The following is a 23,926-nucleotide window of genomic DNA, read 5'->3' as shown; positions in this document are numbered from 1 at the left end:
ATTTTTCTATAGAACTAAAATTTTGCAAAAAAAAAAACTTCTATAGAAATAACTTTTTGCAAATCTTCTCTATAGAAATAAAAAAAAATTCTATAGAAATTAATTATGAAAGGAAAATTTTCGATAGGAATAAAATTTTAAGAAACAAAATTTTCCAAAAATTTCCAAAAATTTCTATAGAAATAAAATTTTGCAAAAAATTTTTATGGAAATAAAATTTTGCAAAAATTTTTTATAGAAATAAAATTTTGCAAAAATTTTTTATAGAAATAAAATTTTGCAAAAATTTTTTATAAAAATAAAATTTTGCAAAAATTTTTTATAGAAATAAAATTTTGCAAAAAACTACTAAAGAAATAATTTTTTGCAGAAATTTTCTATAGAAATAAAGTTTTGCATATCTTGTCTATAGAAACAAAATGTTGCACAAATTTTCTATAGAAACAAAATGAATAGGAAATTTTCGATAGTAATAAAATTTTGAAAAAAAAAATGTCTACAGAAACATAATAAATAATAAAGAAATAAAATTTTGCAAAAACCTTCTATAGAAATAATTTTTTGCAGAAATTTTCTGTAGAAATAAAATTTTGCGAAAAATTCTATAGAAATAAATTTTTGTAAAAAAGTTTCTAGAAATAATCTTTTGCCAAAATTTTCTAATAAAATAAAATTTTGCAAAAATTTTCTAATGAAATAAAATTTTGCAAAAATTTCTTATAGAAATAAAATGTTTAAAAATTTTTCTATAGAACTAAAATTTTGCAAAAAAGACTTCTATAGAAATAACTTTTTGCAAATCTTTTCTATAGAAATAAAATTTTCTATAGAAATTAATTATGAAAGGAACATTTTCGATAGGAATAAAATTTTGAGAAACAAAATGTTCCAAAAAATTCTATAGAAATTTTTTTAAATTTTTTTATAGAAATAAAATTTTGCAAAAAATTTTATAGAAATAAAATTTTACAAAAATTTTTTTATAGAAATAAAATTTTGCAAAATAATCTATAGAAATATTTTTTGCTAAAATTTTCTACAGAAATAAAATGGTGCAAAACTTTTTTTATAGAAATAAAATTTTGCAAAAAACTTCTACAGAAATAATTTTTTGCAGAAATTTTCTATAGAAATAAAATTTTGCGAAAAAATTCTATAGAAATAAAGTTTTGCATATCTTGTCTATATAAACAAAATGTTGCACAAATTTTCTATACAAATTAAGTTTTGCAAAAATTTTCTTTAGAAACAAAATAAATAGGAAATTTTCAATAGTAATAAATTTTTGAAAAAAATGTCTACAGAAACATAATAAATAATATAGAAATAAAATTTTGCAAAAAAACTTCTATAGAAATAATTTTTTGCAGAAATTTTCTGTAGAAATAAAATTTTGCGAAAAAATTCTATAGAAATATGTTTGTGTAAAAAGTTTCTATAGAAATAATCTTCTGCCAAAATTTTCTAATAAAATAAAATTTTGCAGAAATTTTCTAATGAAATAAAATTTTGCAAAAATTTTCTAATGAAATAAAATTTTGCAAAAATTTTCTAATGAAATAAAATTTTGCAAAAAGTTCTTATAGAAATAAAATGTTTAAAAATTTGTCTATAGAACTAAAATTTTGCACAAAAAAACTTCTATAGAAATAATTTTTTTTGCAAAATTTTTTTATAGAAATAAAATTTTGCAAAAATTTTTTATTGAAATAAAATTTTGCAAAATAATTTTTTGCTAAAATTTTCTATAGAAAAAAAATGGTGCAAAAAATTTTGTATAGAAATAAAATTTTGCAAAAAACTTCTAAAGAAATAATTTTTTTGCAGAAATTTTCTATAGAAATAAAATATTGCGAAAAAATTCTATAGAAATAAAGTTTTGCATATCTTGTCTATAGAAATAAAATGTAGCAAAAATTTTCTATACAAATTAAGTTTTGCAAAAATTTTCTATAGAAACAAAATGAATAGGAAAATTTCGATAGTAATAAAATTTTGAAAAAAAAATGTCTACAGAAACAAAATTTTGCAAAAAAATTCTATAGAAATAAAACTTTGCAAAAAATCTATAGAAATAATTTTTGCAAAAAATTTTTATAGAAATAAAATGTTTCAAAAATTTTCTGTTGAAATAAATTTTTTCAAAAAATGTCTATAGAAATATATTTTTCAATTATTTTCTATAGAGATGATAAAGAAAAAAAAAACAATTTTCCCACTAATACCTAAGGTTGTCTCAATCTCACGATAGGTCACATGATAATCTTGCAATATCAGTTGGCGCACAGCATAAATGGTTTTCGGAACAATAATTGCAAAAATTCGTTTTGGAATGAACTAGGACCACGGTTGAATTTACTATATCATGAAAAGCAAAATTTGGTCCTTGACGGAGCTTCATCGCCAAAAATTTTATTAAGTTCATTGATATACTATTGCTGAGTTAATCTACGTCAAAAGTTTTATAAAAGACCTGTGAGTTGGCAGATTGCAATACCAGGGTTGCCCAATCCCGAAATATAAAAGGTAACCCTCGTGATCATAATATATTTCGGCTCTCTGGGGCTCAGTGAATCGTCTTGGTCCCCATTTTTCTAGATTTCACTCCTATCGCATTCATTTCTAGTCATGAATTGTTGAAAAAACCCATCGATCTAGTTACGATTGATTTAATCAATATTTTCGCTTTGGACCACTGTCGATACAAGCAACCAGAAGACCTCAACAACAGTTTTCAATCTAAGAAAAGACAAATGATGATTTTCGCAAAGAAAACAGAGAAAGAATATTTTGACAATATTTGCTATACTCTATGAAGTGTGTGGGTATAGGCGACTACAAAAGACGTCATAATAACATTAAGGCAGAACCGTAAAAGCTAATTTGCTTCGAAGAGTGTGAGAGAGAAATAGAGTGTAAGAATCATATGAGTTAAAGAGAATGAAAAACACAATTATGAAATTCTTATTTGCGTTTGATATGCAAGAGTAAAAAATTGAGTCAAAATGGAAATGTCTATCTTGTTACTCTTTCTCTCACTCTCTTTCTATTTAACTAAAAAATAAAAGAGAATTTTAGCTTTCGAGTGAAATATAATTGAAAAAGCTTTGTTGATTTCTTTAACCAACATTTTCATCCACACTGCCGACAATGAGTACTCTTGTATTGCGAGAGCTAAAGTCTAATAAGCACAGTAGCGCCAAACGACATCCACGAGAAAATGTGAAGGTATATCTCATGACGAACTATAGCGACAAACGAGCAAAATATGACGATTATACGATGCTGCTGTTGTTAGTAGTGATTGTCATTCTTGTGGCTGTTTTACAAAAAACAACAAGTACTACAATAAATAGTTGTTGTTGTTGCAACCATGTTAGCCACAAGTTGTATTAATCGAAATGTTTGTTGCCTATCGTGTTCACACACACACACATATATAAGGCTCCTACCAACTGGTCAAAGGGTTTGTAGTCAGTTGCATTGGGGGCATGGATGGTGGTGGGCAGGCAACCTGAGTAGTTGTAATAGTTGTTGCTATGGTGGGTATTGTTGTTTTTTTTTTTTTTTGGTGGGGAGAGTGAGGTGGCTACCAAAGACTCTCTATTTTGCCAAATTGTTGCTGCAATTGATGATGGATATATGGCTAGATATGTTTCTCTTAGCTTTAGGTGTTCTATAGTTGTTTGAGAGTGTGTGTGTGTGTGAGTGCATCTGATGCCATGCCATTTCAATGTGCATAGTGAATGTCGATAGTTTGACTACAACTATGCAGTAGTCAGGCTGACTGACTGACTAGTTAGCTAGTTAGTTGGCTACTATGGCCTGCTGCAATATGCAATGCACTCAATAATTAAGTGTACTACTCGTGCAATTTTGATTACTTTTTCACATTAGTCGTTCCACGAATGTGATCGCGTACAAACAATCACACACAGTCGGCCTCCTTCTTAGCGATATTCATTGTTGTTTTGAATTTTGCAAATTTCGTTTATATTCTTGTATTGTTCTTGTAGTTGTTGTTTTGGCAAAATAGCGTTTTTTTTGCACCCCCATCGTGAGTTGCCAGAAATCTACGCAAAAACAAATTGTAACGGTGACTATTATCATATGATTTTGGGGCCCTCTGTGTGCACATGTATGTGTGTGTGAGTGTGTTTAGAAAAAATCAAAGAAACCTTTGCCCCACTGGGCGTTAGTGTTGCCATATTGTATAGATTTTAAAGAAAAAAAATCTTCGTAATTCGAAACAAAAGAGAATAAAATATAAAATAACGTATTATAAGGCGTTTTTTTTGTAAAAAATTAAACAATAATAAAAAAAGCTAGACATATTCAAAGTGTAAGAAATTGCTGACAGTTTCATATTTTTCACTAAGTAACACAAAATTTCATATATATGTCTATGTGTTTGATCTCAACAATGACAATTTTTTTTATAAATATTTTATAAATTAACATGCTCGTTAGCGGGAGCACGAGGGTTGCCTTTTATATTTGGGGATTAGAGATTAAAAGCGAAAATCGTTTTATTTTACAAAATATTTCCCACTAAGATATATACACATTTGCATGCGTTTGAACCAATTGTCGAAGCACTTTTGTCACTCTGATTGGGGTATCTCCACAAATCAGGTCTCGAAAAACGTTGACTTCTCATTTTATTTTTTTTTTTCGCATGGGAATAAAAAGAAGCCGTTCGGTGCCAAGTCAGAACTATATGGCATATGACCCATTAAATGATAGTTTGAGTGCTGCAAAATTCAGCTGTTTGAGCTGATGTGTGAGAGCTCGCATTGTCGTGGTTATGATCCATTTTCGGCAGTTGATTTTCCTGATTTCTTGGAAGACAACTGACCAACAAATGATTGTGTACCATTTAGAATTGTCTATTCCTTTTGAAATAAAATTTGCAAAACATTTTCTATAGAAATAAAATTAAGAGGAAATTTTCTATAGAAATAAAGTTGTTCGAAAATTTTCTGTAAAGACAAAACTAATTAAGTTTTTTACATAAATATACTTAACTGAACATTCAATTTTGCAAAAATTTTCTATAAAAATAAAATTTTGCAAAACGTTTCTATAAAAATAAAATTTTCTATAGAAAACAAATTTTGCAAACATTTTCTATAGAAAAAAATTTTACAAAAAAAAAATTATAGAAATTAAAGACATTAGAATAAATTTTCTATAGAAATAAATTTTTGCAAGAATTTTCTATAAAAATAAAATTTTGCAAAAATTTGCTATAGAAATAAATTTTGCAAACATTTTCTATAGAAAAAAAATTTACAAAAAAAAAATTATAGAAATTAAAGACATTAGAATAAATTTTCTATAGAAATAAATTTTTGCAAGAATTTTCTATAAAAATAAAATTTTGCAAAAATTTGCTATAGAAATAACATTTTGCTAAAATTTTCTTAGAAAAAAAATTTTGCAAAAATTTTCTATATAAATAAAATTGGAAAAAAAATCAATAGAAATAAAACACATAAGAAGAAATTTTCTATAGAAATAAATTTTTGCAAAATTTTGCAAAAATTTTGTACAGAAATAAAATTTTTCAAGAATTTTCTATTGAAACAAAAATTTTGCAAAAATTTTCTATTTAAAAATATTTGCAAAAATTTTCTGTAAAAACAAAACTAAGAAGAAATTTTCTATACAACTAACAATAACAGAAAATTTTCTATGGAAATAAAATTGTGCCACAATTTCCTATAGAAAAAAAATTGTTCAAAAATTTTCTATAGAAATAAAATTTTGCAAAAATTTTCTATAGAAATACAATTTTGCAAAAATTTTCTATAGAAATAAAATTTTTCAAAAAAATGTCTATAGAAATAAAATTTTGCAAAAATTTTCTGTAGAATTAAAATTTTGCAAAAAAAAATCTATAAAAATAAGATTTAGAGGTAATTTTCTATAGAAAACAGTATTACAGAAATTTTCTATAGAAAAAAAATTTCACAAACATTTTCTATAGAAACAATATTAAGAGGACAAAAATTCGCTATAGAAATAAAAGTTTTCCAAAAATTTTCTATAGAAATAAAATTTTACAAAAAATTTTCTATAGAAATAAAATTTTGCAAAAATTTTCTTTGAAATAAAAATTTTCAAGGATTTTCTATTGACATAAAATTTTGCAAAAATTTGCTATATAAATAAAATTGGAAAAAAATCGATAGAAATAAAATACATAAGAAGAAATTTTCTATAGAAATAAATTTTTGCAAAAAAAAATATATAGAAATGAATTTTTGCAAAAAATTTTTGTATAGAAATAAAAGTTTTCAAGTATTTTCTATTGAAACAAAAAATATGCAAAAAAAAATCTATTTAAAAAAATTTGCAAAAATTTTCTGTAGAAACAAAATTAAGAAGAAATTTTCTATACAACTAAAATTAACAGAAAACTTTCTATGGAAATAAAATTTTGCCACAATTTCCTATAGAAAAAAAATTGTTAAAAAAATTTTCTATAGAAATAAAATTTAGCACAAATTTTCTATATATATATAAATTTTGCAAAAATTTTCTGTAGAATTACAATTTTGCAAAAATTTTCTGTAGAATTAAAATTTTGAGACAATTTTCTATAGAAATAAAGTATTACAAACATTTTCTATATCAATTTTCTATAGAAATAAAATTTTACAAAAATTTTCTATAGAAATAAAATTTTGCAAAAATTTTCTATGAAAATAAAATTTTTGGGAAAATAAAATTGTGTAAAAAAATTTTTATAGAAATAAAATTTTGTAAAAATGTCCTTACTAATGCCTAATAACAGAAAATTTGCTATAGAAATAAAAATGTGTAAAAATTTTCTATAGAAATAAAATTTTGCAAAAATTTCTATGGAAATAAAATCTTGCAAAAAATTTCTATAGATATAAAATTTTTTAACAATTTCCCCACTACTGCCTAAGGTTGTCAAAATCTTACGATTGGTTAAATGACGCTCTTGCAATATCAGTTGGCGAACAGATACACCTGTTTCCGGAACTACAACTGATTTTGGATGACATTCACGAAATTCATCTTGACGTGTACTACAACCTCGGTTGAATTCACATCCCATATGATAAACACTGGTCCTTGAAATAGCTTCACTAAAAATTTAGTTATATTTATCGATGCATTGGTGTTGAATTAACTCACATCGAAAGTTGTAGAAAATATTCGCACAAAAATTTTCACTATTTAATACCATTTGTTTGGGATGGATGAATCTTTTGCTGAAGTTGTTGTCAAAGCGTTCGGAGTAAGATAGAACTGTTAGTTTGTAGATTACACAATTATGGGTGCCCAATTCCGAAATATAAATAGCAACCCTCTTATGGTGGTAAAATGTAAAAATATATGACTTAGCCCATTATCATTGGTAAGAGGCAATAAGCCAAATTGTTAGCCACAAGTGAAAGAAATCAAGGGACCAAAAAACGACGCATTAACGCATTTCTCTCACACTTTCGTCTGCCAGATGTTGCTCTAGTTTTCTTTTTTATTTTTAATTCGCATTTATTTTAAAGACACGTGAAAAACAACCTAAATTAAAAATAAATAAAATTGAACCAAACAACAGATTTGTCAGCCAAATAAATTATCACAGTGCATCATTCATCTTCTATTTCAAAAAATAAAATAGAAAATATCAAAAAACGAAAATTTACGTATAACTACACGGCATTCGTATGAACTCGGAAAATAATTTAGAAACAAGTAATGAAAAGGTAAGAACATACTTTTTTAATTTTAAATATAATTACTGTTGAAATATTGTACAGAAAAAAAGCATCTAGATTTTGAATTCAAATCCTACTTAAATTTAGAAAACAAAAATAATGAGAAATAAAAAACACAAATTAATTGAATTATTTCAAATTTTAATTTTTTAATTAATTATTATTGTTTTCATGATTCAGATGATGATTCGATTTACAAGGGGATAAGTCATGTATGTTTTCTCCTTTAGAAGTTAGCCTATGAGACCCAGATTGAAAAATCTTCCCCCTTTCACTATAGTTTCTGTTAAATTATTTTTTTTTTAATGAACTGTTATATAGTATTATATTAAAATAATTTAATTTGAAGTCAATTATAATTTTTAATTACTTCAGTTTCAATATTAAAGGACTCGGTGACGTATAATAAACAATAAATAGTTAAGCATCACTCATACCACCCAGTGTACTATAACCAAGCGGGAGCCACCGTGGTGCAATGATTAGCATACCCACCTTGCATACACAAGGTCGTGGGTTCGATTCCTGCTTCGACCGAACACCAAAAAAGTTTTCCAGCGGTGGATTATCCCACCTCAGTAATGCTGGTGACATTTCTGAGGATTTCAAAGCTTCTCTAAGTGGTTTCACTGCAAGGTGGAACGCCGTTCGGACTCGGCTATAAAAATGAGGTCCCTTGTCATTGAGCTTAACATGGAATCGGGCAGCACTCAGTGATAAGAGAGAAGTTCACCACTGTGGTATCACAATGGACTGAATAGTCTAAGTGAGCCTGATACATCGGGCTGCCACCTAACCTAACCTAACCATAACCAAGCGAATTAAAAGAAGGGATTTCTTCACGATTGCCACTCGAAACAAAGCCAATCTAATAAAATTTTAAGAAAATTCTATTAAAAAATTTTTTCAATTTTTTTGATTTCATAAGTGCACATACCTTGAATTGTAAATATGTCGAAGTTGTACATATTTTAACGATTTTAGTTTGCTCCTACAAGGGAAAGTTGTTACTTCTAAAAACAAGGAGAACTTACAATAGACTTTGATAATCTCTAGCTATATAAAAACCATATAATATTAAGATTTTTAAAGATATTGATTCCAAATGTTATTTCTAGAGGCAATTTTGCTAAATTAAAAAAAAAAAAATAAAATTATAAAAACATTAAAAATCATAATTAAAAAATTTCTATAGAATATTTTATCAAAATTTTATTTCAACAAAAAAAAAAAAATTTTCGTTCTATGAAAATTTTATGTCTATAGAAAATTTTGTCACAATTATAGAAATAAAATTTATTTCTAACGAAAATTTTTTCAAAATTTTATTTCTATAGAAAATTTTACCAAAATTTTATTTCAACAGAATGAACCATTCCACAGCCTTTAGTATAGATCTGTCTGGGTACAGTCCAGGCGTGTATAGATTTGTATCTGGCGTTTCTTTTCAATGGCTCTATTAACCATGTTCCTTAATCTATATCTGTCCATAAAGCTCGAAAAATAATTGTATAATTAGATACAAATTTTATTTCTATAGAAAATTTTGTCAAAATTTTGTTTCTATAGAAATATTTTGCCAAAATTTTACTTCTATAGAAAATTTTGCTAAAATTTTATTTCTATAGAAAATTTTGCCAATTTTTTTTTATTTTAGAAAATTTTGTCATTTTTTTTTATTTTAGAAAATGTTGTCAAAATTTTATTTCTGTAGAAAATTTTATCAAAATTTTATTTTTTTAGAATACTTAAAAAAAAGAAAAAAAATTTTATATCTATAGAAAATTTTTGTCAAAACTTATTTCTATAGAAAATTTTATTAAAATTTTATTTTTGTAGAAAATTTTGTCAACATTTTATTTCTGCAGTAAATTTTTGTCAAATTTTTATTTCAATAGAAAATTTTGTCAAATTTTTATTTCAATAAAAAATTTTGTCAAAATTTTATTTCTAATTTATTTTTATAGAATTAAAATTTCGCCAATTTTTTCTATAGAAATAAACTTTTGGCAAAATTTTATATAGGAATAAAATTTTGAGAAAATAAAATTTTCTACAGAAATAAAATTTTGACAAAATAAAATTTTCTACAGAAATACAATTTTGACAAAATTAAATTTTATTTCTGTAGAGAAGTTTGCCAAAATTTTATTTCTATATAACATTTGGTCAAAATGTTATGTCTATAGAAAATTTTGTCAAAATTTTATTTCTATAGAAAATTTTGTCAAAATTTTATTTCTATAGAAAATTTTGTCAAAATGTTATTTCTATAGAAAATTTTGTCAAAATTTTATTTCAATAGAAAATTTTGTCAAAATTTTATTTCTATAGAACATTTTGTCAAAATGTTATGTCTATAGAAAATTTTGTCAAAATTTTATTTCTATAGAAAATTTTGTCAAAATTTTATTTCTATAGAAAATTTTGTCAAGATTTTATTTCTATAGAAAATTTTGTCCAAATTTTATTTCTATAGAAAATTTTGTCAAAATTTTATTTCTATAGAAAATTTTGTCAAAATTTTATTTCTATAGAAAATTTTGTCAAAATTTTATTTCTATAGAAAATTTTGTCAAAATTTTATTTCTATAGACATTTTTATCATAATTTTATTTGTAAAGAAAATTGTGTCACAATTTTATTTCTATAGGAAATTTTTTCAAAATTTTATTTCTATAGAAATTTTAATCAAAACTTTATTTGTATAGAAAATTGTGTCAAATTTTATTTCTATAGGAAATTTGACAAAATTTTATTTCTATAGGAAATTTGGTCAAAATTTTATTTCTATAGAAAATTTAGTCAAAATGTTATGTCTATAAAAAATGTTGTCGAAATTATATTTCTATAGAAAATTTTGTCAAAATTTTATTTCTATAGAAAATTTTATCAACAATTTAGATTTATAGAAAAATTTGTCAAAATTTAATTTTTATTGCAGAAAATTTTGTCAAAATTTTATTTCAACAGAAAAAAATCGATAGAAAATGTTGTCAACATTTTATTTCTATAGACAATTTTGTCAAAATATTATTTTTATTTTAGAAAATTTTGTCAAAACTGTATTTCTTTAGTAAATTTTATCAATATTTTATGTTTATAGAATATTTAAAAAAATCTAAAGAAAATTTTGTCAAAATTGTATTTCTATACAAAATTTTGTCAAAATTTTATTTCTATAAAATCAAAGTTTTATTGTATAGAAAATCGTGTCTAAATTTGGTTTCTATAGAAAATTTTGTCAAAATTTTATTTCTATAGAAAATTTTGTCAAAATTTTATTTCTATAGAAAATGTTTTCAAAATTCTATTTCTATAGAAAATTTTATCAAAATTTGATTTGAATAGGAAAATTAAAAAAGAAAAATCAAAATTTTCAGTCTACGAAAAGTTTTGTCATAGAAATACAATTCTATCGAAAATTTTAGTTTTATTTTAGAAAATTTGGCAAAATTTTATTTCTATAGAAAAATTTCTCAAAATTTTATTTTTATTTTAGTATATTTTGTCAAAATTTTATTTCAACAGAAAAATTTCGATAGAAAATGTTGTCAAAATTTTATTTCTATAGAAAATTTTGTCAAAATTTAATTTTTATTTTAGAAAATTTCGTCAAAATTGTATTTCTATAGTAAATTTTATCAATATTTTATTTTTCTCGTATAGATTAATCAAAAATATATATGTAGTCAAAATTTTATTTCTATAGAAAATTTTGTCATCATTTTATTTCTACAAAAAGTTCTGTCAAAATTTTATTCCTATAGAAAAATTTGTCAACATTTTATTTCTATAGAAAATGTTATCAAAATTTTATTTCCATAGAAAATTTTGTCAAAGTTTTATTTCTATAGAAAATTTTGTCAAAATTTTATTTTTATAGAACATTTTTTCAAAATTTTATTTCTATAGAAAATTTTGTCAAGATTTTATTTCTATAGAAAATTTTGTCAAAATTTTATTTCAATAGAAATTTTGGTCAACATTTAATTTCTATAGAAAAATTTGCCAAAAGTTTAATTTTATTTTAGAAAATGTTGTCAACATTTTATTTCTGCAGAAAATTTTGTCAAAATTTTATTTTTATAGAATATTAAAAAAAAAGAAACAAAATTTCTAAAGAAAATGTTGTAAAAATTTTATTTCTATAGAAAATATTATTTTTATAGAAAATTTTTCAAAATTTTATATCTATAGAAAATTTTATCAAAATTTTATTTCTATAGAAAATTTTATCAATATTTTATTTTTATAGAATATTACAAAAAAAGAAACAAAATTTCTAAAGAAAATGTTGTAAAAATTTTATTTCTATAGAAAACTTTGTCAAAATTTTATTTCTGTAGAAAATTTTATCAACAATTTATTTTTATTGAAAAATTTGTCTAAAATTTATTTGTATTTTAGAAAATCGTGTCAAAATTTTATTTCTATAAAAAATGTTGTCATCATTTTATTTCTACAAAAAGTTTTGTCTAAATTTTATTTGTATAGAAACTTTTGTAAAAATTTAATTTCTATAGAAAATTTTGTCAAAATTTTATTTCTATAGAAAAATTTGTCAAAATTTTATTTCTATAAAAAAAATGTGTTTAAATTCTATTTCTGTAGAAAATTTTGTCAAAATTTTGTTTCTATAGAAAGTTTTGTCTAAATTTTATTTCTATAGAAAATTTTGTCAAAATTTTGTTTCTATAGAAAATTTTGTCAAAATTTTATTTCTATAGAAAACTTTGTCAAAAAATTTTTATCTATGGAAAATTTTGTCAAAATTTTATTTCTATAGAAAATTTTGTCAAAATTTTATTTCTATAGAAAATTTTGCAAATTTTATTTCTATAGAAAAATTTGCCAAAAATTTAATTTTTATAGAAAATTTCGCCAAAATGTTATATCTATAGAAAATTTTATCAAAATTTTATTTTAACAGAAAAATTAAAAACAACATCAAAATTTTCATTCTAGTTAAAGTTTTGTCATAGAAATGCAATTCTATCGAAAATATAGAAATTTTTATCAACACTTTATTTTTATAGAACAGTTTTCTTTTCTTTTGTCAAAATTTTAGTTTCAAAAATTTTTTGGAAGTACCTCTTAGTCGGAGATTATTATTTTGCAATATCTACCAAAGATCGCTTGAGTACCAGAATCTATTTTCTATACCTCATAGTGATATAACAGATTTGTGAAAGAAATATAAAAATATTTTAATATCAACATAATTTTATTGTATACAATTTTATTAATTAAAATTATTTGTTATTGTTTCACATACTTTCGAGTTCATACGCATAAATCCACCGATTTTATGATGTCATAGATGTGTTTCGGGGCACCTCTATCGTATTTTTGGAGCATTTTTGCAACCAATCGACTCGAACATTTTTATGGGCAATTGACAAATTGTGTGGGGGTCCAACGCTAACAAAGTCTGTTTTTTTTTTAAGGCTAAATGATTGATTGATTGATTGATTTTTATTTCCCATTTCTTTCATATTACATTATAATTATCATTTAGATAATAGACATATTTACAGACTCTTAGCGAATTGATTCTTATCTAAGAATATTACATAAAATGTTTTCTCTTAAATGCTACCTGGTAGTCCAGCCCATTCAATATTTCTTCTTTTAGGAGCAATCCTTCATATTCAGATGACCCGAAAAAAGGGAATACAAAAACGAGTCGAGTACATAAAACTACTTATAACTATTATTTGAAGGTTAAGGCTAAATGTTCATGTTCAATAAATTATAGGGTGACCTCTTATAAAATTTCAGGTGAAAGTCTTATTTTCTAGACCTGACAATAATGTAAAATAAAATAGTAAGGGTTTCTTAAAATTGTTCGAAGGAAAATATATGTAATTTTTTCTCATCTCTTTTTCTTTCTACTCATCTTCTTAATATCAACATCATTGTTCCCCATTTCTTTTAATTAAAATTAATTTTTATTGTTTCACATGCTGCGAAAAAATGTATGCCTTTTAGCTTCCCCACCATTAATATAGGCTCAAAATATTTCTTGCATTGTCTGAATGTCATTCGAATGAAAAAAAAATATATATATATATATTAGTTTTTAATTGTATGGCTGAATTGAACATTAGGTGAGGAGAAGTGCGATAAGAGGCCTATACTACATCGATTTGCAACAATGTTTCGCTACTACATAGAATGTCTGCAATACGACATTGACGTTTCTGCATTGAAACATTCATTTCGATTAATAATTTATCATGAAGTGTCATTTACACTCATTGCTAGTTTTTCAAAAAATTAAATTGCAATTTCACATAGACACAAAACACACATACATATACAAGCACGCATGTTATATGTTGTTAGCTTTAGGAAAAAAGAACATAAAAAATGCTCAACAACTACAGTGTATATGACGATGAGAAATTGCTATTCAAGAGAATTGGATGATCTATTTCGAATGTTTTTAATTCAATTGAAGTTGAATTAATGTATTTTTAAATAAATTATTTTAGTTTGAATTAATTTAGTTTTAATTAAAATAAATTTAGTTTAAATTAATTTAAACTACTTTTAGTTTAGATACTTCAATCAGAGTGACAAAGGGCTTCAACAATTGTTTTAAACGCTTACAAAAGTGTATTAAGTTTCATGGGGCATCTTAAAAAAAAAAAAAAAAAAAACACACACACACACAATAAAGCGACTTATTTAATACTTGCTGTTGTGACCCAACCTAAAGAGAAAAATTTACCCTCATCTATATTTGGTTATTTAGTCAAATCCTATGTTCCTTATTACTGTCAATACAAATCCTTACAAAACCTCCTCACATATTAAATTCTCATTACCCTGTTTAGAATCCTAAAAATATTTTCGAAGTCATTGTCCCATAGTCAATGCAATGTTCCAGAGAAGACGAAACGTGATTTATTTCATAACAAACATATGTTAGTGTCTTTCCATTTGCCTTTCGATTAAAATTGTGCTCAACACACACCTATACAAATATACATCTCTCCACAAAACAATGGTAATACAATCACATACTTATACACTGCTGGAAGTAAAACAAAAAAAGTAGATGTGTTCTCACACATACTTGAAAGTATTGTTGAGTAGTTGCTAAAGATCTCCTTGATGGATACCATCATACACATATACACAGAGACATATAAATGGCCCCATTTACCGAAGAGCCACATGAGAGCGTGCGTAAGTCGGTATTTCGAGAAATGTCAACATTCCAATGTTTTGCATCATACGCATCTCTCGATAGATAGACATATACGAATACACCACAGTATGTGTTCTCACACATACTTGAAAGTATTGTTGAGTAGTTGCTAAAGATCTCCTTGATGGATACCATCATACACATATACACAGAGACATATAAATGGCCCCATTTACCGAAGAGCCACATGAGAGCGTGCGTAAGTCGGTATTTCGAGAAATGTCAACATTCCAATGTTTTGCATCATACGCATCTCTCGATAGATAGACATATACGAATACACCACAGCATGAGAACCTAGATTGGGTGTATGTGTGTGGACATTTGTTCATTTAGATTAAAGTTCGTATGTTAACATTAACTCTGAATGAATGTGAAAGAAAATTCCATGTAAGAGGTAGAAAGTTGAATGGTTTTAATGGTACACAGAGGTAACCTTGACCATTAGTTCAATTAACATTAACATATGTACTGAAGAGAGAACGCATATTGAAGAGTAAACTCTGTACTTACTATGAGCTTAATGACAGGGAAAGATATCCTCGAGTTATAATGCAAGTGGGAATGATGTGCCATAATATCTTACACCACGTGTAATGGATTTTTAATATCCAAAAATACCATACTCAGAGGGTCTTAGCGAAGTTTAAAACATGTCTTTGATATTCGTTAGGTGCACAGGGACTGAAATCATTGTCATATTTATACCAAAATAGAAGTCCAAAAAATTATTTTTAAACTTATCCACCATTGGCGTATGTATTATATTTATTATATAGTAAAACAAGTAAGGAAAGTCTAAAGTTGAGCGGGCCGACTATATTATACCCTGCACCACATTATAGATCTACATTTTCGATACCATCCAAAATTATTCAAATTTTATTTAAATCCGAACACAATTTTTTTTAGACTTCTTAGAAAATCTCTAGACTTCAAATTTAAATCGTCTAATACCATGGGACGGCTTTCTTGTTTACAGTGGAAAATGTGAGTATTTTAGCCATATTTGAAATTAGAGGAAATATAAATGACTGGAGGTACATATACTATATGAGGACTTTGCCTAAATCTGAGTTAATTTCGATCAAATTTGGTACACATTGTTCAAATGTTAACGTACGCTCTGTAATTCTACTCCCTGTACAAAATGTCACACAAATCAGTGAAAAACTTTTGCTTCTGTGATCACATAAGTGTATATCGGGCAACAGACATATGTGGGAGCTATATCTAAATCTAAACCGATTTCTTCCAAAATCTATAGGGTTCTATTCTAACCCAAAACAAATAATTGTGCCAAATTTGATTTCTATCGGGATAAAAGTGCGACCTAAACTTTGATTACAAAAATGTTTTCAATAGATAAACGGACATGTTTATATCAACTCAGTCCCGAAATATAAAAGGCAACCTTCGTACTAGAAAGAAAAAATTCCCAGTCAATAGTTTTCTTTATTTTCGAAAGTTGAACCTTTCGATGAAATTAACTCTCGAATACTTGTAGGGTCTATACCAGGGATGGGAAATATAATTTTTAAGAAAGTACAAAAAAGTTACTTATTTGAGCGAACAAGTACTTTTCACTAAATTATAACAAAAATGCCATTGGAAGATTATTGTCAAGAGCAACTTTAGACTGAATTTTGTTTTTCAATTCCTCAATTTTAAATATTTTTTTTTTCGTTTTTTATTCACTTACAAAGATTACAGTAGTATTGTAAAGACGGTTTGGTAGATTGGTAGAATTAATGGTATTTCATAAATTTTCTGTAGATAAATAAAAATAAATTTTTGACAAAATTTTCTATAGAAATAAAATTTTGACAAAATTTTCTACCAAAACAAAGTTTTGACAAAACTTTCTATAGAAATAAAATTTTGACAAAATTTTCTATAGAAATAAACTTTTGACAAAATGTTTTATAGAAATAAAATTTTGACAAATTTTTCTACAGAGCTAAAATTTTGACAAAATTTTCTACAGAAATAAAATGTTGACAAAATGTTCATCAGAAATAAAATTTAAACAAAAATTCTATAAAAATAAAATTTTGACAAAATTTTCTATAGAAATAAACTTTTGACAAAATGTTTTATAGAAATAAAATTTTGAAAATTTTTCTATAGAACTAAAATTTTAACAAAATTTTCTACAGAAATAAAATTTTGATAAAAATTTCTACAGAAATAAAATAGTGACAAAGTTTTCTATGGAAATAAAATTTTGACAAAATTTCCTATAGAAATAAAATTTTTAACAAAATTTGCTATAGAAATAAAATTTTGACAACATTTTCTACCGAAATAAAGTTTTGACAAAACTTTCTATAGAAATAAAATTTTGACAAAATGTTCATCAGAAATAAAATTTAAACAAAAATTCTATAAAAATAAAATTTTGACAAAATTTTCTATAGAAATAAAATTTTGACAAAATTTTCTATAGAAATAAAATTTTGACAAAATTTCCTATAGAAATAAAATTTTGACAAAATTTTCTATAGAAATAAATTTTTGACCAAATGTTCATCAGAAAAAAAATTTAAACAAAAATTCTATAAAAATAAAATTTCGACAAAATTTTCTATAGAAATAAAATTTTGACAAAATGCTTTATAAAACTAAAATGTTGACAAAATGTTTTAAAGGGTGATACGGTCATAATTTGGTCAAGGGAAAACGCGTGTAAATCGGTGAAATCGTTTATTTAAAAAATCAAATTAAATTTATTTTTCAAGTTCAATTAGTATAAAATTCAGGAAAAATATTCAGTTAGGCTTTCGCTTTTCCAAATCTGAATTGCCGGGCCTCACGCTTGACACCTGCCATCAGATTTTGTACAGCCACCTTGTTCACCTTCTTCGCCGCAGAAAGCCAGTTTGCCTTGAACTGCTGCTCGTCCTTAGCAGTTTTTTTTTTTGGTCTTCTTTAGGTTCCGCTTGACAATAGCCCAGTATTTCTCAATTGGGCGGAGCTCTGGCGTGTTGGGAGGGTTCTTGTCCTTGGGAACCACCTGCACGTTGTTGGCGGCGTACCACTCCATGGCCTTTTTGCCATAATGGCAAGATGCCAAATCCGGCCAAAACAGTACGGAACAACCGTGTTTCTTCAGGAAAGGCAGCAGACGTTTATTCAAACACTCTTTCACGTAAATTTCTTGGTTGACAGTCCCGGAAGCTATGAAAATGCTGCTTTTCAAGCCAAAGGTACAGATGGCTTGCCAAACCAGATATTTCTTTGCGAGCTTTGACAGTTTTACGTGCTTGAAAATATCTGCTATCTTTCCCCTTCCTTTTGCCGTATAAAACTCCATATAAAAACTACAGCGCTTTGGCCGTCGTATTTTGTTTATCATCGCGATTTGGAGTCACTACCTTCTTGTAAGTCGATAGTCCGGCTCGTTTTTTGGCTCGATGCACGGTTGTAGACGATACACCCAGCTTATTTGCGGCATCTCGGAGAGAGAGGTTAGGGTTTCGCTTGAAACTACCGGCAACTCTCTTTGTCGTCTCAGCGCCTTCCGGTTTTCGATTTCCCCCCGATCCAGACTTCCTGGCTGTCGACAAACGTTCCCCAAACACTTTAGTTACATTTGTAACGGTTGATTTGGCAACTTTTAGCGATTTTGCCAGCTTTGCGTGCGAGTAGCTCGGATTTTCGCGATGCGCGAGCAAAATTTTTATACGCAGCTCTTCTTGCTTGGACGGCATTTTGACAACTGAGGAGTAAATTCCAAAATCAAAATAGGAGCAAGATTCTACACACACACACACACACACCTTCAAAATGAGGGGTGTTCAGGTTTTTTAAATGCAAAATTGAAAGAAATACTCCAAGTTTATATTCACCAAATTTTGACCGTATCACCCTTTATAGAAATAAAATTTTGACAAAATTTTCTAGAAAAATAAAATATTGACAAAATTTTCTATAGAAATAAAAGTTTGACGAAATTTGCTATAGAAATAAAATTTTGACAAAATTTTTGGCAAAATCTTCTATAGATATAAAATATATACAAAAAAATAAAATTTTGACAAAATTTCCTATAGAAAAAAATTTTTGACAACATTTTCTATAGAAATAAAATTTTGACAAAATTTTCCATAGAAATAAAATTTTGAAAAAATTTTCTATAGATATAAAATTTTGACAAAAAAAATTAAATTTTGAAAAAAAAATTTTTTTGACAAAATTTTTTAAAAGAAAAAAATTGAAAAAATTTTCTGTAGAAATAAAATTTTGACAATATTTTTGCTAAGTAATATCTTTTGTAGTTTTAATAAGTCTGTTAAAGAGTTTTCTCAAAATATTGAAGTATTTTGTCAGAACTAGTGTACCAAAAATCTGATATCGGCACAAGTAGACATAAAAGGTACTAAATCATTTGCGGAGGTGCTACGGTACTGACCACGGTGTACAAGTATTCTAAAAAGTACTATAGTACTGTATTTTCCATCCCTGGTCTATACTGTAATCATGGTAATCATGTAATGACAAAATTTTCTAGAGAAATAAAATTTTGACAAAATTTCCTATAGAAATAAAATTTTGACAAAAGTTCCTATAGAAATAAAAGCTTGACGAAATTTTCTATAGATCTAAAATTTAGATAAAAAAATAAAATTTTGACAAAATTTTCTAAAAGAAAAAAATTTACAATATTTTCTAAAAGAAAAAAATTGACGAAATTTTCTATAGAAATAAAATGTTGACAAAATTTCCTATAGAAAAAAAATTTTGTCAAAATTTTCTTTAGAAATAAAATTTTGACAAAATTTTTCATAGAAATAAAATTTTGACAAAATTTTCTAAAAGAGAAAAAAATTGACAAAATTTTCTATAGAAATAAAATTTTGACAAAATTTTCTACCGAAATAAAGTTTTGACAAAACTTTCTTTAGATATAAAAAGAAATAAAATTTTGACAAAATTTTCCTCGGAAATAAAATTTAAACAAAAATTCCATAACAATAAAATTTTGACAAATTTTTCTATAGAACTAAAATTTTGACAAAATGTTTTATAGGAATAAAATTTTGACAAAATTTCCTATAGAAATAAAATTTTGACGAAATTTTCTATAGAACTAAAATTTTGAAATTTTTGGCAACATTTTCTATAGATATAAAATTTTGCCAAAAAAATAAAATTTTGACAAAATTTTCTAAAAGGAAAAAAATTGACAAAATGTTTTATAGAAATAAAATTTTGACAAAATTTTCTATAGCAATAAAATTTTGACAAAATTTTCTATAGAAAAAAAATTTTGACAAAATTTCCTATAGAAAAAAATTTTGACAAAATTTTCTATAGAAATAAAATTTTGACAACATTTTCTATACATATAAAATTTTGACAAAAAAAAATAAAATTTTTACAAAATTTTCTAAAAGAAAAAAATTGAAAAAATTTTCTGTAGAAATAAAATTTTGACAATATTTTTGTTAAATAATATTTTTTGTGGTTTTAATAAGTCTGTTAAAGACTTTTCTCAAAATATTGAAGTATTTTATCAAAACTAGTGTACCAAAAATCTGATATCGGCACAAATATGTCTACACAAAAGGTACTAAATTATTTGCGGGGGTACTACGGTACTGACCACGGTGTAAAAGTATTGGAAAAAGTACTATAGTACTGTATTTTCCATTCCTGGTCTATACTGTAAATATGCATTCATTTGAAATCTGACATTAACATAACATGATCCATGTTAAATGTTAACATCATTCTCATTCTCTATTCTCAATTGGTTATCTCACTAACTTTGTACATTTCAATCTTACTCTCTCACATTGAGAGATATGTCATTTTATTTACATGTCATATTATCATTGGAATAACTGCTCGCTGTGATTTTAAATCTTTATTGACTAACATATTTTTGAAATATTTTCTTAAATCCTGTTTAAAATAATATCCAGTATCCGGTTGAATCTACTTACATTGAGAGGGGAGCAAAATACCTGGGCCAAATCACTGCTAATGGGTGTGTATCAATAAAGCCTAACCTCCATTAATGTTGTTATTAAATGTCAATCTTAGAAGCTGGCAATAAAGTGCACAAAAACAGCATTTTGATTAGAGGTTAAGATAAACAGAAAAACCTGCTGATATCTTTTAACTGCCAGGTGCAGCAATAAATCCAGTAGTCAAATGTAGTCTATAGTAAATGGTGTGGGATTCAATGTATCTTTGTTCGTCTGTTCGAATGTGAGGCTACAGCTGACTTAGATATTCTGGACAAAGTAGGGTAGAGGGTGACATGATAAAGTGACAATTTAAAGTGCGTCATGCGATAAAGTTATTCCTAGAATATCAATGAGATTTATTTTTTATATAAACAAAATAACGGTTTAATTTTCAAATTTGAAATTTTAATTCAAATTTTAAATAATTTAATAATTGGTAATTTTAAATAACCATAACAAACAAAGAGTACAACATCTCTGAATTACATTTACTTTATGATATGAAAACAAATCGTATCGGTGGACAACAACAGGTTGCTTGACATCTGTAGCCCCTTGATCATTTCTTGTTAGGCGGTAATTTGTTTGTGGCCTCTCCTCCGTGGACAACTTTCCGTTGCCTGATACTCCACATCCGTTTACATTTTTTTTTGTATGTTTTTCTAAAAATAGAATTCATTGCTAAAAAATTCCTTTTCCAAGTCACCTTTATAATGGGAAACAAAAGAAAAAATAACAAAAAACAGACTTTGTCGTTCAAAGTTCCTTAACAGCCAAGACGCATTACAATTTTTTCTGTGTTTTAGTTTTTTTTCTTTTGCTTCTTGTTCGATATTGCAGTAGGTTCTAGTTGATGGTGTCTGTCTGTCTGTCTTGCTACTTTGCCTGTCTTATCCACCTTCATTTGAATTTCTATGAATATTTCATTTTTATTTCCCTCCTCCAGCCAGTTCACAATCATCACCTTTTTAATGTCCCATGGTAGTAAGTGGTTGTGGTTCATTTTTGTTGTTGTTGTTGTTATTAGACTATTTCTTGTGCTATGTCATCATGTCTTGTGCTATATTTTTGCTCTTTTTTCTTTCTTTATTTTTTTTCGTGCTTTTCGAGGAAGCAATTGATGAGGATTCTTTCTTTGGGAGGATTCAAACCATGGGTTGATGGATGAATTTATTACATATTTCATTTTTTTATTCTTACAAACTTCTAAGAAAAAGTTAACTTTAGTTGTTGCATTTCATTAAAATCTAAATTTATTTTAATTCTACACTATGAATTATGGGTTTGGGAACATGTGGATGTGAAATGTTTTGTTTTCTAAAAATAAAAGGGTGATTTTATAAAAATAAAATATAGGATAGGGTAACAAAATATCAGGAAAAACAGAAATTCTATGTATAGTAGATTAAGGGAGATATGAAGTGAGTTTTTATCAATTAAAAGTGATCTGACACTTCTCAGATTATTTGAAATTATTTTTAAAATATAGGATAGGGTTACAAAATATCAGAAAAAAAGAAATTCTATGTATAGTAGATTAAGGGAGATTTGAAGTGAGTTTTTATCAATTAAAAGTGATCTGACACTTCTCAGATTATTTGAAATTATTTTTAAAATTACAAATTTACAAAAAATTTGACAGAAAATATTTAAGATATACAATTTGAATAATACAATAATCTAACTGGTAAAAAATTGAATTTTTTCCTCAGCAACATGGGTTGCATGATGGTTGGCAATTATATTAATATGACTAATACGCCTCTATGGTACCTTTAGGTTAAAGTGGCAGCCCGATTTATTTTCAGGTTCACTTTAAGGGACACAATGAACTGAATAGTATAGTTCATTGTGCCACCGTGGTTCAATGGAAGCATGCCCGCCTTGCATACTGGTTCGATTACTGCTTCGACCGAACTCCAAAAAGTTTTTCAGCGGTGGAATCCACCTCAGTAATGCTGGTGACATTTCCAAGAGTTTCAAAGCTTCTCTAAGTGGTTTCACTGCAATGTGAAATGAAATATTTAATCTATCAAATGACAAAATTATATTGACAATAAATATATGTCATTGTAGTACTGGTGACTCTTAAAAATAATTCAGATTTCACTTTAGTACTATATGGCGTATGCTTGTTTTTAATTGTATTAATATCAGTTATACGCTCTAGGGTTCTGGTACCTATTGTAAAAATAAAACGGTTTTTATTAATTAAAAGCGATCTGGATTTACTAGGATTATTTTTGACATTAATTTTGGAATCACAAATTTGAGAAAAAATTGTCAGCAAAAAAATAAGAGACACAATTTGACTAATACAATAACCTACGGGAACCTCAAAAATCTCGACTTGAATGTTTTGAAATATTTTTTTTTTTAATTAAGGTATTTTTCAAATTATTTTTCTTTCACCCCAAAAAAGGAATTATACATCAAGGGAGCCACCGTGGTGCAATGGTTAGCATACCCGCCTTGCATTGACAAGATCGTGGATTCGATTCCTGCTTCGACCGAACACCAAAATTTTTTCAACGGTGGATTATCCCACCTCAGTAATGTTGGTGACATTTCTGAGGGTTTCAAAGCTTCTATAAGTGGTTTCACTGCAATGTGAAACGTCGTTCGGATTCGGCTATAAAAAGGAGGTCCTTTGGCATTGAGCTTAACATGGAATCGGGCAGCACTCAGTGCAAAAATTTATTTTTATAGAAAACTTTTGCAAAATTTTATTTTTATAGAAAACTTTGGCAAAATTTTATTTCTATAGAAAATTTGACATAATTTGATTTAATTTAGATTATTTGAATTTAATTAATTAAAATGTATATAAATTACATTTTATACAATTTCATTAAATAATATTGTTTTAAATTTTCTATTATATTTTGTTCAGTCAATATGTTATTCAATACGGTGTCAATAGAAATAAAATATATTCGAGAAATTTAGAAAGTGAAATTTATTTATGA

The 23,926-nt window shown here is 25.9% G+C and overlaps 1 protein-coding gene and 1 long non-coding RNA gene across 2 annotated transcripts in view; both read left to right on the top strand.

The window, feature by feature from the left end:
- LOC142241331 (terminal nucleotidyltransferase 5C) overlaps positions 1-23,926 on the top strand; it is a 510,769-nt gene that overhangs the window by 228,180 nt on the left and 258,663 nt on the right. The window lies entirely within an intron of this gene.
- LOC142241332 (uncharacterized) lies at positions 3,801-23,515 on the top strand. Its single transcript, XR_012723579.1, has 3 exons — positions 3,801-4,148; positions 7,496-7,745; positions 23,380-23,515. It is a non-coding gene; the product is annotated as an uncharacterized LOC142241332 (long non-coding RNA).

The sequence above is a fragment of the Haematobia irritans genome, chromosome 5, assembly GCF_050003625.1.
Source record: "Haematobia irritans isolate KBUSLIRL chromosome 5, ASM5000362v1, whole genome shotgun sequence".
Lineage (NCBI taxonomy): Eukaryota > Metazoa > Arthropoda > Insecta > Diptera > Muscidae > Haematobia > Haematobia irritans.
Note: the sequence above shows the minus strand (reverse complement) of the source record. Positions and strands in the feature narration are given on the sequence as shown.